Source organism: Pseudophryne corroboree, chromosome 11 (assembly GCF_028390025.1).
Source record: "Pseudophryne corroboree isolate aPseCor3 chromosome 11, aPseCor3.hap2, whole genome shotgun sequence".
Lineage (NCBI taxonomy): Eukaryota > Metazoa > Chordata > Amphibia > Anura > Myobatrachidae > Pseudophryne > Pseudophryne corroboree.
In genome coordinates, this window is record NC_086454.1 from 61,334,429 (window position 1) to 61,345,127 (window position 10,699).

The 10,699-nt window shown below is 43.4% G+C and overlaps 1 pseudogene; it reads right to left on the reverse strand.

The window, feature by feature from the left end:
* Positions 1-518: 518 nt before the first annotated feature.
* Positions 519-637, reverse strand: LOC134971518 (5S ribosomal RNA; annotated as a pseudogene).
* Positions 638-10,699: the final 10,062 nt, after the last annotated feature.

Below are 10,699 nucleotides of genomic sequence, written 5' to 3' on the forward strand. Positions count from 1 at the left end.
CTTTCAAATGCAGTTTCCTGGCGAGGGTCCCAACAGCCTGACGCATTTCGCTGCACTCAAGTGTATATCAATAATATAATAAGATAGGTTTGTTATTCCCAAGGGGGTAACCTCTTAATTGGTCCTCCCCATTGCAAAGTAGTTTAGAATGATGTAACAAGAGGAAAATCAAAATATTTCCTATATGGGTTATCAAACACCTTCAGCTCTAGATTCAGGCAGTGGTGTCACCAAAAGGCATTTAATTCAGCAGATTTTTGCCTTTTGATCCTGTAAAAGGTTTATAAATACTGATATCAGGCCCCTTTCACTCAAAACACATTAGGGAGAGAGGTCACAGTATTTTGCAACCCCTATAATTAGGGGGTCTCCATTGAAATCACAGTAGAGCAATGAATGTAATCACATCCCTACAAGAAAGGAGGGTTACTGTGTATCTGAGATTAGAAAAGAGACACTAGCGAGTGTGTAGAAGAATAGTGGTCGGTAGATATCGTCTTTCTGCTGTTCAGCTTACTTGTTTACTGCACCTGGTATTCATTTATGGTCTCCCAACCAATTACTAACCAGGCCTACCATAGATTGGCTTCCAAGATCAGATGAGATTGGGCATATCCTGTGGAATATGGCAGTAATCTGCTGAATGAGAGAGTACTACTACCTTATAGAGGAAACATGCTTCTGCTGTCCAAATGGATGGATGAGAGAGCACGTAATAGAGTGAGAAAAGTATTTAGATAAAGTACTGAAAATTAAAGTCGGTACAGGCTAAGAAAGCCTGTAAGGAAAAATAAGGTGTGAGAGTCTCTATATTCCAAAGAACATTTCTTAGGTGGATAACCTGAAAGGAGCTTAACTGAGATAACTGACAGAGTATAATCCTCAAATGTTAAGAGTTTATCAAATAACTCTCAAAGTATAATCCTCAATTGTTAAATGATAATTCCTGTCAGATAGAGATTAATGCTTCTCCACGTAGAACTTTAAATCTACTGTTACCTTAACATGGTATTAAAACGAAGCTCATGATCAGTGCACCCGACTGCATTGAACTCCAGCTACAATGGAACGCAACTTCCGGGTGCCCGCCACTATCAACTTCCTCAGTGGCAGGAGGGGGACAAGAGCCCTGTGAAAATGGGAGAAACGGACCATCTGTCTTTACCCAGATTGCAGTGCCGCATTGAACATCAGCCACAGCGGGACGGAACTTTTGGCCATCCACCGTTATCAGCATTACTAACAGTGGGAGGTGGACAGGAGCCCTGTAAAAATGGAAAACAAGGATCATCTTCCCCAACCTGGACTGCGGTAAGATAGAGGTAGGGATAGCTCAGTATAGTAGGTGCAACCGAAGCATATGTTTATTACAACAGATACAATCTCCATTATCCACTACTCACTCTTAAAAGAGTGTAAACATTTTATATTATAACCTTTTTTCTTTTTACAGGTGCCACAATAAGTTAGTAACACACTAAGCGCTCATCTTTTTCTTTTTGTTGTAAATGGGGTGGCACAGGTCATCCTACTGGAATTTGTAATTTATTTTAATGAACATCAGTTTTTCAGCATATTTTGGAAGTAGTCTCCTATGACGATCAGTCACATGGTTTCCCGTTATGCTAGAAACTCTTTCTGAGTACACACTAGGGGGTGAGCTGCTTGAGTACACCAAAGCGAGTTTGTACAAGGAGCTTCAAATTGTTTTTTTCCTCTCAGTACCTGTGTGGCATGCTAATTAGTACATTGTCATTAAAATAATCCTCCACCATTCTATTGATGCTTACTGTATCAGACTGTACAGGTCTCAATAATTGTGAGCAATTATTTTAAACCTAACCAAATGTCATAATATTGTTTCACTCTGATGTGCTGAGTTGACTCATCATCATCATCATCATCATCATCATCACCAAAGGGGTCTCATAGAAAAGGTCAGTTTTGTCCTGACAGCAGCAGTTGGAGCAGGATTTGCTGCAGGAGACAATGTCATATCATGTGCTACTCAAACTAACAACTTACTCACAAGGAAATCTTTGCATCTCTTAAGACCTGGGTCATTTGGAAAGAAAGATGTTGCACAGGACTTAAATCTCAGATCTAGCATTGTTGAAATACGTTATGATCCAATGTCAATATGTTGCAAACCCTTGTGTCTTGGTGAAGTGGAAAAAACTTGATCTACTGTACAAGTCCAACATACTTGGCATCACTTTGATTCATCTCTTCCTTCAGCTTCTCTAGCTGCTTTTCCAATAGTATAATTAAGGGAACCATCTGACTCAGGATGGCAGTGCCTGAATTTAATTAATGTATTACACTTTAAATGGTTTCAGTAGCTTGCATAAAACTGAGAGTGTTCTCCAATGTGTTGGACTAAGGTAATATGTCCTCCTTTTCCCTATCTTATGCTCTGATATGTATGCTTGGATGGCTTGTTGCTGTTGCTCCATGGTTTTGCCAATTAGAGAACAAATTTGCTGCTGTGATCAGGTCTGAATTAGGCCCTTAGACCAGCTTGCAGGTCTTTGCAGATTCCATCAAGAGTTGACTTTGTAGACTCACAAACTAAATGGGATAAGCCATTTGGCACATTTACTAAAACAAAGTCTAGATAACTCGTGGCCTAACATCTGACTAAGAGTGAGTAGTGTCTTTAGGTGGTTTTCTCCACAATGGAAAATATGTAAATGTGACTCTTTATAGGTCAAGAAGAGAGATGAATACAATTGAAATTAGGATTGTAACAGGACCATGCATACTAAACAATAAAATTATCTCTTTGCACCTTAAGTTAGCAAAGAACACTTTATAGAGGTTGGTTCTGAGCCTTCCTACAGTACGTGAAAACCCTTCTTATAGCATCAAAGTTAATGGAACTTGTAATTTTTTGTTCAATGGAAAGAATGGATAAGTTCAAATGATGTTGTCGTCCAATTGCAGACCTCAGGTAAATCTTGCTGAACCTTCTTTTGCAATGCTTGGTTAAAAACCCATTTAAAATTTGGCCACATATAATAAGGAAAATATATGTAAAATGAATTTGGTGTATTAGGCTCTCGAAGGAGGAAACCATTTCTGCACATCTTCAGATACTTGGTGCAGTGCCTTAAGAACTGGTAATTTATTACTTAATGACTTTACAGCACAAACACCATTGGGTATTAGCACATATGGGGAGGATTATGAGAACATTGGGGGTCATTCTGACCCGATCGCTCGCTGCGGTTGTTCACAGCGCAGTGATCGGGTCAGAACTGCGAATGCGCCGGTGCAGCAGTGTGCCGGCACATGCCGGACAGCCGAAGGCCGTCATTCCCTAGCGATCGCCTCTGCCTGCTTGACAGGCAGAGGCGGTCGCTGGGCGGGAGGGGGGCGGCGACATTTGGCCGCCGTTTTGGGGGCACAGTCCAGCCAACGCAGGTGTGGCCGGACCATGCAGGGGGCGGGCCGCAGCGGCTGCATGACGTCACATGCAGCTGCTGCAACCAGGGGCAGCGACGAGCAACTCCCGGTCATCCGCAGGAGCTGCGCTGGCTGGGAGTTACTCAGCAAGTACAAAAGCATCACCGCTGTGCGATGCTTTTGTACTTGTGCAGGGGGGCGGACAGACATGCGGGCGGACTAGCCCTGTGCTGGGCGTCCCCCCGCATGTCTGGAAACATGATTGTAGCTGTGCTATATTTAGCACAGCTACGATCAACTCAGAATGACCCCCATTGTACAATGTGTCTGGCTGTTGAATGCACACAAAAAAGAGAAACATTCTTTGAACATTTCCAAAGAATGACACGATTTCCTCATAAGAAAATGACTGCATGAACTCCTACTAGACTGAGGGCGGGATGTAATGGCGTTCGAGTTTGCTGGAGGTGCGGGAATACGGCTGAACTCAGACATTTTTGTAAAGTGGCAGTCATTTACAAGGCAAAACCATGCCTTGTAAATGACTGTCACTTTAAAAAAAACTTCAGAGTTCGTCCAGAATCCCGCACCTCCAGCAAACTCGGACGCCATTACATCCCGCCCTGAGTGTCTTTGTAGCACATGGAACAAATGGGATACTGTCCTTAGGTCTGCCTCACTTAGGTCGACAGTCATTAGGTCGACCAATATTGGTCGACTTTACAATCCACATGGACTACGATTGGAAATAGTAACCTGTGCTGAGCGTAGCGGTAGCTGAACGAGGCACCTTGGCTGAAGCATGGCAACTGAACTGAGCCATGCGAGGGGACATGGTGCACTAATTGGGGTTCCTGGTCACTTTACAAAGAAAATAACACGCACAATAAAAGCATGTTGACATTTTTCCATGTCGACCTTATATATGTCAACATTATGTCCATGTTGACCTTTTCCAGGTGTCAACCTACTGCCTGTCGACCAAAAGTGGTCAACCTAATGAGTGTCAACCAAAATAGCGTCAACCCAACAAACCCCTTTTCCGAACAAATTAAGCCAGATTTTTCACTTGGTTCAGTCTTGCTTGCACACTAATATGTTTTCCGGTATCCAGATGATAGATTAACAGTTAAAAAATCAACAAACAGGTCGACACCAAATGGTCAACACAGCATATGGTCGACATTAGTGGGGGGTTTTCATACTTTACCATCCACGTGGACTATGATTGGTAAAGTAACCTGTGCTGAGTGCAGCTGTGGTGGAGCGAGGCACTTTGCCCAAAGCATGACAAGTGAAGAAAGCCATGCGAGGGAACGCAGTACACTAATTGGAGTTCCACATACTGAAAGGTAAAATTCTACACACAAAAAATCAAAAACTCATGTCGACCTTTTCATATGTTGCCCAATTCTGGGTTGACATTTTGACCCTGTCGACCTTTCCCCATGTCAACTTTGTGCATGTCTTCTAGACATTGTGGTGTCAACCTAGACATTGTTGACCTTTTGACTGTTGACCCATTGACCCGTAACCATGTTTTCTTGCCATATTTGCTTCATCGGAATAACTCTGTTCATGAATATAATTTGGATGTAAACCATCTTTGTGAAGCTTCTGTTTTATTTCAACTGCGTGTTTTCTCATTGGTTTCTATAAAGCTCTCTTCCACCAGGGGCACAGAGAGGAGGGTGGGAGCTGGTACTACAGTTCTTACTGGGGCCCAGTACAGTTGGAGGTGCTTGGTTAGTTCCCAGATTAGTGATATCCCCCACCTGTAACACTTCCCTCTGCCTACTACCACTGTAGCCACGGTTGTATAGCCCTGGAGCTGCCCTCTTCCCTAGAGCCACCCCTGTGCCACTTACTGTTTTGTTAACATTTTAGGAAGGTGGATCATAGCCACAACTCCCAGAATTGTCCACACTCCTCAGTACAACGACTCATCGGAGCTCTCAACGGCCCTGTCTTACACACAACATTGTCCATCCAAAATCCTGCCTACCGATATTATTTTACACAGTTGTTCCTTGTGTGCAATATTTTGCCTCTTTTATGCTAGTAATTATTTCTTGTTACCAAGAAGTTTAGTAAATTCATTTTGGATGGCGGGTGAAAAATAGTTAACACAGCCTTTCTTGTGTATTTTAAGATGACTTGCTAAATCATAATAATAATGGCTAATGATATCAAACAAACTAAGGAAAATTCTTAAATTGGGTTGGCCAAATATGTCAGCTGAATCATGAAGAGCTAAATTGTTTTGGCATCGAAAATAATTGCATCAAGAATTATTTTTGAAACTCTTTTTATTAATCAGTTTGAAATTCATGGTTAACTCCATGACCAATCTTTCAACTCATTGCTAAAGCTCTCCAATTGAAATAATTGTGATGATGATCAGGCAAGCTTTTGTGTTCTCCTGTACTGGGACTAAAATGGCTCCAATCAGAAAAGCCTTTCTGTGGGTTTGCAATGCTTGAAGTAAATGGGAATCCATTTCCAAAAAGCATACAGGGAAAACAAAAGATGGCTATCGGCATCTCAGAATACATTAGCCATGATCACTCTACTATTTCACCACATACTTGCCTACTTTATTTTTCCTCTCTCCGGGAGAAGCTCAGAGAGGAGATGCAGTAGATGACTTCAGGGAGCGGGAACAGACTGTCATGTCATTAGGCCCCACTCCCAAGACATAGAAATGCCCGTGTTCATGAGTCTGTGTGTAGGGGGTGGGGCTAAAAGATGTGATTTGTGTCTTAAGCCACCATCCCCTCTCCACCGCTGCTGTGTTTTCCATGCTTTTATCTTCATCCTGCCCACTTCACTGGGATGTGGGCAGGATGCTGGTGGGATGCAGGAGAGCCACATACCCTTTCAGAGCTGCGGTGGACAACCCTAAAAATTGGGAGTCTCCTACAGCTTCCAGGATAGTAGGCAAGTATGTTTCACCATTAGGTGTCATTTTAAAGAACCAATCATGACTAAATCTCCTTCCATCACTAGTGGTCTAGAGGGTGAAATTTGAATCTTTCTGTTGCTCTGGTCCATAGAGCACCTCACTCTATTATGTGAGGCCACAAATGTGCATCTTTAAATTTAAGTCCAGACATTTTAGTTTCATCAAAGATGGTTGTGTTATCAGTGTCATTTTCTAAATTATGACCCATGTCAGCAGTTATTCTTCTTCCAATTAGAAATCTTTAGCAGTGGTTCCTCCACCATCACCGCTTCCTAACTTTGTGAGACATTTCTGAAAAAGTTGGGAAAGCTTACAGTACATGCTTCCTCTTCTCTCCCTCCTGCTTTCTACATTCTGGACCCACTGGTTTCTTTAGGGAGAGGAGGGATGGGGGATTATTTGTTACTATAAGAAAAAAAATCTTACTTCAATTCTGTGATTTCATAAATTGGCCTATCTCTTCATACATTATTCATTTTATTCTTAAAAGTTATTTATAAAGTGACACAAAAGGTCCAGTGCTCTTTACCAGGTGCGTAAGCAGATATAATTAAAACAAACAATCCATCTTGCTTCAGCCTTAAAAGCATAAGGCCTAATATATAAAAATAAGCATCACAGTACTTAACAAGGCTCCAGTAATTGACCAAATGGGCAAATTAGCAATAGCAAAAAGTAATTTCTTCCAGTCTTTACGCATGAAGAACAGTGACATATATAAAAGTGTACACAATAAAATAAATAATAAAAAGTGGACAATAGGAAGTCAGAAGACATATCTCAACTTCAATCTCTAGCTAATCACCCACATAATACTTGTGCTCGTAAACACCACAGCATTGCATATACAACATTGGGTTGGCACTCCCTGATTTGCAATCTTATTTTTTTAGCTGTGCAATTGGTACAGTTACAAAATTGGGTGGTTATTTTGGAACATGGGCCCATTGGACACTACTGCAGCAGACTGGTTTACCTTTCACCCCCTCACAGATCGTACTTCAAGTGTTCTCTCTCAGATGAGAATTTCAGCCTCACATTTTGTTCTACTTATATCACCATGGTATATGTCAGATTTCTGCAGGTAAAGTTATATATTCTTCACAGAGTGAAGACGCTGGGGCATATGGGTTAGCTTGGAGGTTCTCTGCTCTGGTCCTGTCCCTTGATTATTGACTTTTCAACACAGGTTCTGTATTGAACTCCTCGAGTGTATGGGACAGCTTTTGCCAATCACCCCTTCCCCATTGCCCTTAATCCACCATATATTTTGCTGTCTGTGACCATCATGCCCCCTTGTCAATCACCCGCCTTATACTCTGTTGTCCATCACCTTCGCAACTAACTTCAAATCCTTTTCATTTTCTTTGTTTTAGAATTTGCTGGCAGCCTGTGGCTGCTTCCTCATAAAGTGCTGGCCTGGCTGTGTGTGAATTTTGCAGTATCTAGGGCTGTGCACCTGTTTCCTGCATGGTTCCATGGCTCCTCACAAGGCACTGTGGGAAATGTCATGATGTCTTTTCCCATACAGTGTGGGAGGCAGAGCCAGTGAATCAGAGGTGCACTGCTAACATGATATGCAATGCAGTGTCGGACTGGGGCATGTAGGGCCCACCGGGGGAATGCAGTGGTAGGGACCCATGTTTAGAGGTGTAGCCAGTCCAGAGGGGGTGTGGCCTGCCACCTTATTGGTTTGACTAATGATTAGAGCGTGCAACGTCTGGGCCCTTTCATAAATATATACAGTAAATTCAGCTGCTACATGCATGCATGATAATGTGTCAAATTACTTATCAGCAATGCACTGTAGAAAATACACCATAGTCCAGTATAAGGTAACCAGGGCCGTTTCTAGACAATTTGGCTCCCAGTGCGAGATTTCAAAATGCGCCCCCCCCCCTCATTGCTATTAAAAAAAATTGTGTGCCCCCCCCCCCCCCCCCATATAGCCAGAAAAAAAGCATGCGCTCCCGACAAGGCTGTGTGGCCTGATTAAAATGTGCGTGGTCTCATTACAGTGGGCGTGGCCTCGTCTGATATCACACCCACCACAGGGGGAAAAAATAAAAATAAAAAAGTCCCCTTTTTACACATTACACCAGGCAAGTGTCCCCATATTACACAGCGCGGCAGGCAGGTGTCCCCATTTACAAAGTGCGGCAGGCAGGTGTCCCCATTTTACAAAGTGCGGCAGGCAGGTGTCCCCATTTTACACAGTACGGTAGGCAGGTGTCTCCATTTAACAAAGTGCGGCAGGCAGGTGTCCCCATTTTACACAGTACGCAGGCAGGTGTCCCCATTTTACACAGTACGCAGGCAGATATCCCCATTTTACACAGTACGCAGGCAGGTGCCCCCATTTTACACAGTGCGGCAGGTGCCCCCATTTTACACAGTGCGGCAGGTATCCCCATTTTACACAGTGCGGCAGGTGTCCCCATTTTACACAGTGCGGCAGGTGCCCCCATTTTACACAGTGCGGCAGGTATCCCCATTTTACACAGTGCGGCAGGTGTCCCCATTTTACACAGTGCGGCAGGTGTCCCCATTTTACACAGTGCGGCAGGTGTCCCCATTTTACACAGTGCGGCAGGTGTCCCCATTTTACACAGTGCGGAAGGTGTCCCCATTTTACACAGTGCGGCAGGTATCCCCATTTTACACAGTGCGGCAGGTGTCAAGTGGGAGGAGGGAGGGAGAGAGAGAGAGAGAGAGAGAGAATACTTACAACTTGCCGCTCTTCGGGTCCCGCGCGCCGGCCGCCTCCTCCGTCGATGGTTATCTCCAGTCCTCTCCTCCCTCTCTCTTCCCCCCGAGCGCTCCTGCTCGGGGGGCGGGGCTTCGCGGAATGACGCGTTTGCGTCGTGACGTCACGACGCAAACGCGTCATTCCGCGAAGCCCCGCCCCCCGAGCAGGAGCGCTCGGGGGGAGAGAGAGGGAGGAGAGGAGTAGTCACAAAGTGCCACGGCGGGCGCCCCGTGCGGTTGCACGGCTCGCCCGCCGATAGAAACGGCACTGAAGGTAACATATGTATGATGTATAATTCAAGTGCACAGTCTGGAACCTAGGGGATAATTCCAAGTTGATCGCAGCAGGAATTTTGTTAGCAGTTGGGCAAAACCATGTGCACTGCAGGGGAGGCAGATTTAACATGTGCAGAGAGAGTTAGATTTGGGTGTGGTGTGTTCAATCTGCAATCTAATTTGCAGTGTAAAAATAAAGCAGCCAGTATTTACCCTGCACAGAAACAAAATAACCCACCCAAATCTAACTCTTTCTGCACATGTTATATCTGCCTCCCCTGCAGTGCACATGGTTTTGCCCAACTGCTAACAAAATTCCCGCTGCGATCAACTTGGAATTATCCCCCTAATCCTTAGAGCAGGATGTGTATGTACCATCTTTCCGAAGACATCATTGCACATTTGTTAAAATCCTCTGCAACAGTCAAAACTGAACAACACTCATTTGCTGTCCAACGTTTTTGTCCAGCCAAAAAGAATTAACAGACTACAACATTCATGTCTTAGCACTAAGGGGGAATTTAATTAGCCGCTGCATATTACCATGGCTAATTGATCCCCCGGGGGCTATCCAATTAGCCCAGAAAGCCAGCACTATTTGAGATTTTTTTTCCACCTTCCTGGAAGCAGGAGAAAAAAAAATCCACAGTAACTGAATCATCTCCACGATCGCGGCCGCAAAAACATTTTGATCTGGGATAAGTTCCCTGATTCATGTGTTTTTTGAGAGAAAATTAGCAGTTTTCAAGCAAAAGAAAACGGCAACAACTGAATTGCCTGATAATGACCGGTGGACAAAAATCACAGTAAAAGACAGTTTTTCGACGCAAAAAAAATTAATGGTCACAATTGAATTACCTCCTAATCCTCCAAGTGCCAAGCTTGAAAATGTATTGAAAGCCAATAAAGAAAGTGACTTGATTCTACATTTGGAACTTGATTTAAAGTAGCCCGAGGAATTACTTTATGTATTGATTTGCAATTAACTGAATAAGATAATGTGGAGTTTTAGATATTCTCAATAAAACTGGCAATTTATTACTATCAGGAGCCAAGAGCGGGAATATTGGTAGGATATACATGACAGCAGTCACTGATGAAAAGTGGATAAGGCTGCTGAGTGATAGATAATTTCTAGAGATGTGCGGCTGGCACTTTTCTTGTTTTGTGTTTTGGTTTTGGTTCTAATTCCACTTTCATGTTTTGGTTTTGGCTTGGTTTTGCCAAAACCACCCTTTCGTGTTTTGGTTTTGGATCTGGAAGATTTTTTGAAAAAAAAACATAAAAACAGCTAAAAACACA